Genomic DNA, 5,743 nt, shown 5'->3' with positions numbered 1-5,743 from the left:
AGGCAGCATTAATACCCTGCTTGGTGTCTCCTTAAGAATTACCCTTTTTTAAGTTGAGGGCTTTATTTCCTGTAAAATTACTTCCTGACACATTGACTATAGCCACTTCCCTGGAAGAAGTTATCTTAGTCATCACCCTTTGGACTGTTGGTCTATGAATGAACATTAAATGGCATTATGTGTTGATAATCATTGAGGCTGGGGGCTGAGTATACGGGCGGAGGTCATACTATTTTCTGTATTTTTGAAAACTTAATAATCCAAAACAACCCATTATATTCTTAAACAAAAATTAATTTGGCAAAGAGAAAATATGCATCTTTGTCAGAGCTTAAACAGCATTGTCCCACAGACACACAGAAGTGGTTTTACTTAGTGTACTTTGTAACACATATAGAATTTAAACATCTCATTTTTTTTTGGTAGTTGGAAAACCAAATTATTCAAAGCCACAATTTTAGAGGAATCTACACAGCTAAGATTTAATCTATTACACACTAATTAGAAATACTGGGATGCCCTGTCTCTTAGTTTAAAAAGCCTATGGCACAGTAGTTCAGAACCTGGGCTCCAGGGTTGGCTGCAAATCTAGATTTTCCCTTTGTGACTCTGGCTCCAGCCAAGACATTTGAAGAGTCAGTTCTCTTATGTGGTCGTAACCGTTTGCTTTCTCAGAGGGTTTTTGTGAAAAGTAAACGCGATCACAGCTGCAATGGAGCTGGACTGCACTCAGCATAGAGTAAGACTTTGATAAATGTGATCCGTTATTAGCTGTTTCTTCATAATGTCCCAGCTCTGTGTGCCGAAAGCAGGCAGTTAGCACACGTTAGACACTCCATACGTACCAGCTGATTCAATGAGTAACTGTGAATTTTCAATCAACAGCGAAAGTGCAACTCAGCTGAGTCTAAACACAGGAAAGCACTGAGAAGCAAGAAGCACAAAAACTCACTGTGTTTCTCCTCTCCTGTCCGCGGTACCTTGAGCCTCCGTGTTGTTTGCTTCCTTAGAAGGATGGTGCTGCCTTTTATCTCCCCACTGGGGAAGGTGGGGAAGCACCAAGTTTGAGGCGTCTTAAATTTGAGATGTCTGCTATGCACCCAAGTGGAAATGCTGGTCGGCAATCGGATACGTGTCCGGAGTTCTAGTAACTTCAGAGACATTAACACTGCCTCCCAAGGTCTGCGTGATCGGCTGGGTAGACAGTGTGTCCATTTCTCCTCCATCCCCACACGGTGAAACACATCACCAAGAGCAAAGCAAATGCCCAGTGAAAACACGCCGATAGACTGAAAAGTTGACACCCCTCCCCCACGAATACTAACTCCTTGAACCCACTGCAGTCACTTTTTTTTTTAACTGAATTTTTATTTTTTTAGCCCATATCCAGGCAGAGACTGCATACAAGTTCTACCCTGAGTATGTGTGTGCGCGTGTGTGCACATGTGTTGGGGGGTGTGTGTGCACATTCAAGTATGGATGCTTATTTTATTAAAGAGAAAATCCATGTTCATCAATGGATTCTTAAAGGGTCCTATGAGTCAAAAATAATTTTTAAAATTCAGGATTCCTCCAGCCTGGATGACAGGAAAACATGACAGGAATGTTTTCTTTCTTTCTTTTGTTAAATTTTTTATTGAAGTCTAGTCGATTTACAATGCTAATTTCAGATGTACAGCAAAGCAATTCAGTTACATATACATAGATATTTTCTTTTTGGATTCTTTTCCATTATAGGTTATGACAAGAAGGGGACTATAGTTCCCTGTGCTGTGCAGTAGATCCTTGTTGTTTATCTGTTTTAAACACCGTGATGTGTACCTGCTAGCCCCCAGCCATGCTCTGTTAAAAAGGCAGTTTGATACAGTGGAGCCGTCACCAGTGTTCAGGCAGCCCTCCCAGCAGAATCCGAGTGACTCCAGTTACGTTACCACCGTCTCAGGGTCTCCACAACCGAAGGGACAGAGGAGGTGGCAACACCCTCTGAGAACCTGCTACAGAGGAAAGAGCCAGCGGCACAGGAAGAGCCCGGAGCACGGGGACCAGTGGTCCCCGCACGTTCCTCCCCTTTCTGTGGCTCCCTCCCTTCCTCTGCTGGTCGCAGGGTTAGGCAGGTTAAGTGCTAAGCGGAACATCTGTGCCTTGTTCTCTGAGAAAAACATTTATTATTCGTTAGTGTCATTTCTTTTCAGCTTAATGGGGTCCACGCAATATTTCTCGTAGGGCCGGGTTAGTGGTGGTGAATTCCTTCAGCTCTTGCTGGGTCTCCCCTTCAGTGCTGAGGGACAACCTGCTGGCAGAGGCTTCTTCGCTGGAGGGTTTCTTCTCTCCGCGTTTTGAATGTGTCATACACTCTCTTCTGGCCTGGAAGTGTTCTAATGAAAGCTTCGCTGATAGTCTTACGGGGGTTCCCTGGTCTGAACAAGTTGTTCTTCCCTTGCTGCATTTAGGATTCTCTCTTTATCGTTAACTTTTACCATCTTAATTACCATGTGTCTTGACATGGTCTCTCTGGATTCATCTTATTCGGAACTCTCTGGGCTTCCTGGACCTGGATGTCTGTTTCCTTCCCTGGATTAGGGAAGCTGTCATTCACTAATTCCTCTAATAATTTTTCCCGGCCCTTTAAAAAAAAATCTCTTCTGCTGCTGGAACCCCCGTAATGCAGATACCATCCTGCTCAATGTTGTCTCAGAGGCCCCTGAAGTTGTCTTCACTTTTTACAATTTCTTTTTCATTTCTTTTTGCTCCTCTGTCTGGGTGAGCTCCATTGCTTTGTCTTCCAGCTCACTGGTCTGTCCTTCTCCCTCATTCAGTCTGCTGTTGAACCTCTAAGAGGCGTTTTTCAGTTCAGCACGTAACCATTGTTTAGTGTTCTCTTATGTTTTCTGTCTCTTTGTTGACGCTCCCCCTGTGTTCATCCACCCTTCCCCTGAGCTCTCCGAGCACCTGCATGACTGTTACTTTGAGCCCTTTATGAGTTAGGGTGCTTATCTCCATTTCATTCAGTTCTTCTGAGGTTTTTGTCTTGTTCTCTTGATTGGAACGTATTCCCGGGTCTTCTCATTTTGCCTGATTCTCTGTCTGTTTCTACATACTACGTAGATCAGCTATCCCTCCCCATCTTGAAGGAGAGGCCTTTTGGGGGAGATTCCCTGTGGGTTCACAAGCACAGCCCCACCTGAAGACCAGCGCCAGGCGCTCTGGGGCGCAGCTATGCGGGGCTGTGTGGTGGGCAGGGCTGGCCCTGGACCAGCTGCGGCAGCTGCTGGCTCTGGTGAGCATGGGATCGTTTTTAACAGGTGGCTTTGACCCAGTTTTGAGGCACCATCTAGAAGCTGCTCGTTTCCCTTCCTAGTGCATTCCCTTAAGCCCACACCCCAACCACCTCCCATGTGGGGCTCTCGCACTCCAGGCCACTGTACACCTGCCCTAACTGCCCGGGGCCAGGTCCCGGACAACCAGGAGCTGCCCTGTGCCCCAGAGCCTATCAAACTGAATCAGATCAGCCGTTCCCAGGCCTGCCTACCCTGCCACCCCGCTTCCTTTGACAGAAACCGCAGTAAAGGTGTGTCCACCGCTGTTCCTCTCTTGCGGTGCGTTGACCGACCCTGGGCCTCCTCTCCCCTGGGGGCTGGGCTCACAAAGCTGTCAGACTCCTTCCTGTCTCTGCTCTTGAACTGCTTCTGGCCTCACCATGCCTCACCTGAGGTGACTTGTCTGACCTAAGTCAAAACCGACAGCCTCTGTTTCTCTTAAAGTCTGTGTTTTCTCCACGTCCCGGAGACATTCGGTGAGGGGACATCACACGTGCACATGCACGTGGAGGGTTTGCTCCAGGACAAGCGGGGACAGCAGCCCCCCAGCCCCAGAGCCCCCCCCCCAGGGCAATGCGGGAACAATCCTGGGAGAGCAGAGAGGAGGGAGGAGTGTGACGCAGGGGGAAACCGGCTGTCGGAGCAAAGAGGGATTTAGACGCTGAAAAAAGGCCACCGTGGGAGACAGTTGCTCTGCCGCAGGAACCCTGAGGTCTGCCCCGCGCCAGCCTCGCTATTTGCTCAGCACTATTTTGGGAAGGAATTCGTACAGAACTGGCTTATCTTCAGCCCTGAGGTTTCCTCTGATTGACTGAACAGCAGGTGCTGGAACAGCCTGTGGCAGAAATATCACAGAGCCGGGTGCTCATCTTAATTTTATATCTGAGTCTGTGATTTTTGCTTGAATGTTTTATTTGTTTCTGCATGATAAAGAGGTAAGCACATTTTCCATAGGTACACATATGAATTTATTAATCCCACGTTTATCTGTGATTTGTAAATTTAATATTGAGGTTACGATTACATAATTGAAACAAAAACAAATTTAGTAGAGAACTCTATAATAAAAGGTGTTGGCATTGTAATTTTAAGAAAGCATGCAGCTGTCTTGGCTTTTTAAAAAATCTATTATATCTGAAAAAAGTAAGAAGTCTTGAAATTCCTTACAATGCCACATGTTAGGTGAGCTCCTGAACCAACCATCACATCCTAATCAGAGGAAAAGTAACAAAACATGAAAGTATCAAATTAAATTGTTGCACTTTTTTTTTTTTTTTAACAGAGGTACTGGGGATGGAACCCCAACCTCTTTCATGCTAAGCACACACTACCACTGAGCTATAGCCTCCCCCTAAATTGTTACACTCTTGACAAATAACTTTCAGGAATTTAACCATAAGGCCTAATGAACGAAGGTCTGGTTATCCTCACTTCTTCTCTAGGTACCAACCCACTTTGGTGTGTTCTCAACTGGAGGAGAGTGAACAGCCCCCACGGTGGATTCCAGCCCCTCCACACCGTGGTACCCAGCGCTCCACCACCAGCGCGTTCGGAAGTCATTGTTACAGAAATGGCACATCTGTTCTGTGTGGCCTAGGTGTGCCTTTGTCTCTGGAGGGACTCCACGTGCCTCTGCCAGGATCCCCAGGGGACACACGCTCTGCAGGGGAGGTCTCAACCCCCATCCCCCCACCTTCCTCCAGAGCCCAGGGGTGACGCTGCACAGGTAACATCGTCTTCTGAGCAGCTCCATGTGTTCACGTAAGTGCTTGTTCTGGACACATGGATGCTGGCAATGTGCCTGGTCCAGAGGAGGCCGTTGCCCCACAGACAGTGTGGTCCCTAACCCCGACGCGGGTGAAATCCCCAAGGATTGTTGGGTGAACTGAGGACCGCTCCACTGCTGACAACGTCAAGACCTAGCTGTTGTTCCCACAGCGTCCAAACTATTGATGCAAGTCTGACAGCTTTTAGTTCTCTTTGGGTTCTGGAGACAACATATTCTGCATTTACTGAGGCTTGTGTTGAAATCCAAACTGCACACATCAACAGGCAGAAATTAACTGAAAATAACATCAACTAAAGTCAGAAATAAAAGTGAAAATGTTGCACTTTCAATTTGGAAAAAAAAAAAAAAAGATATTTCTTGGCCCATGAAAGTTCCAAACACAGTTGACACAGGACAGTCATCAGCTGCTCACTGCAGAAATGCCACGTTCGTCTGTTCTTAACTGTTTTCGTTTTTCTTTTTGCATGAAGGTGGAGTGGAGACCCTGCACCTCAGGGTAGAAATTCAAGTTCCACAGATCCTACATGTCATGTTTCTAATTCTGCCTCTTCTTGATCTTACCTTGTTTAGACGTCCCGGATTTCTCCGCCTCATTTCCTTCTATTTTTATGTTCAAATCCCAAGGTCCGTGTTACCG

This window comes from Camelus bactrianus, chromosome 31 (assembly GCF_048773025.1).
Source record: "Camelus bactrianus isolate YW-2024 breed Bactrian camel chromosome 31, ASM4877302v1, whole genome shotgun sequence".
In the NCBI taxonomy this organism is placed as follows: domain Eukaryota; kingdom Metazoa; phylum Chordata; class Mammalia; order Artiodactyla; family Camelidae; genus Camelus; species Camelus bactrianus.
Note: the sequence above shows the minus strand (reverse complement) of the source record.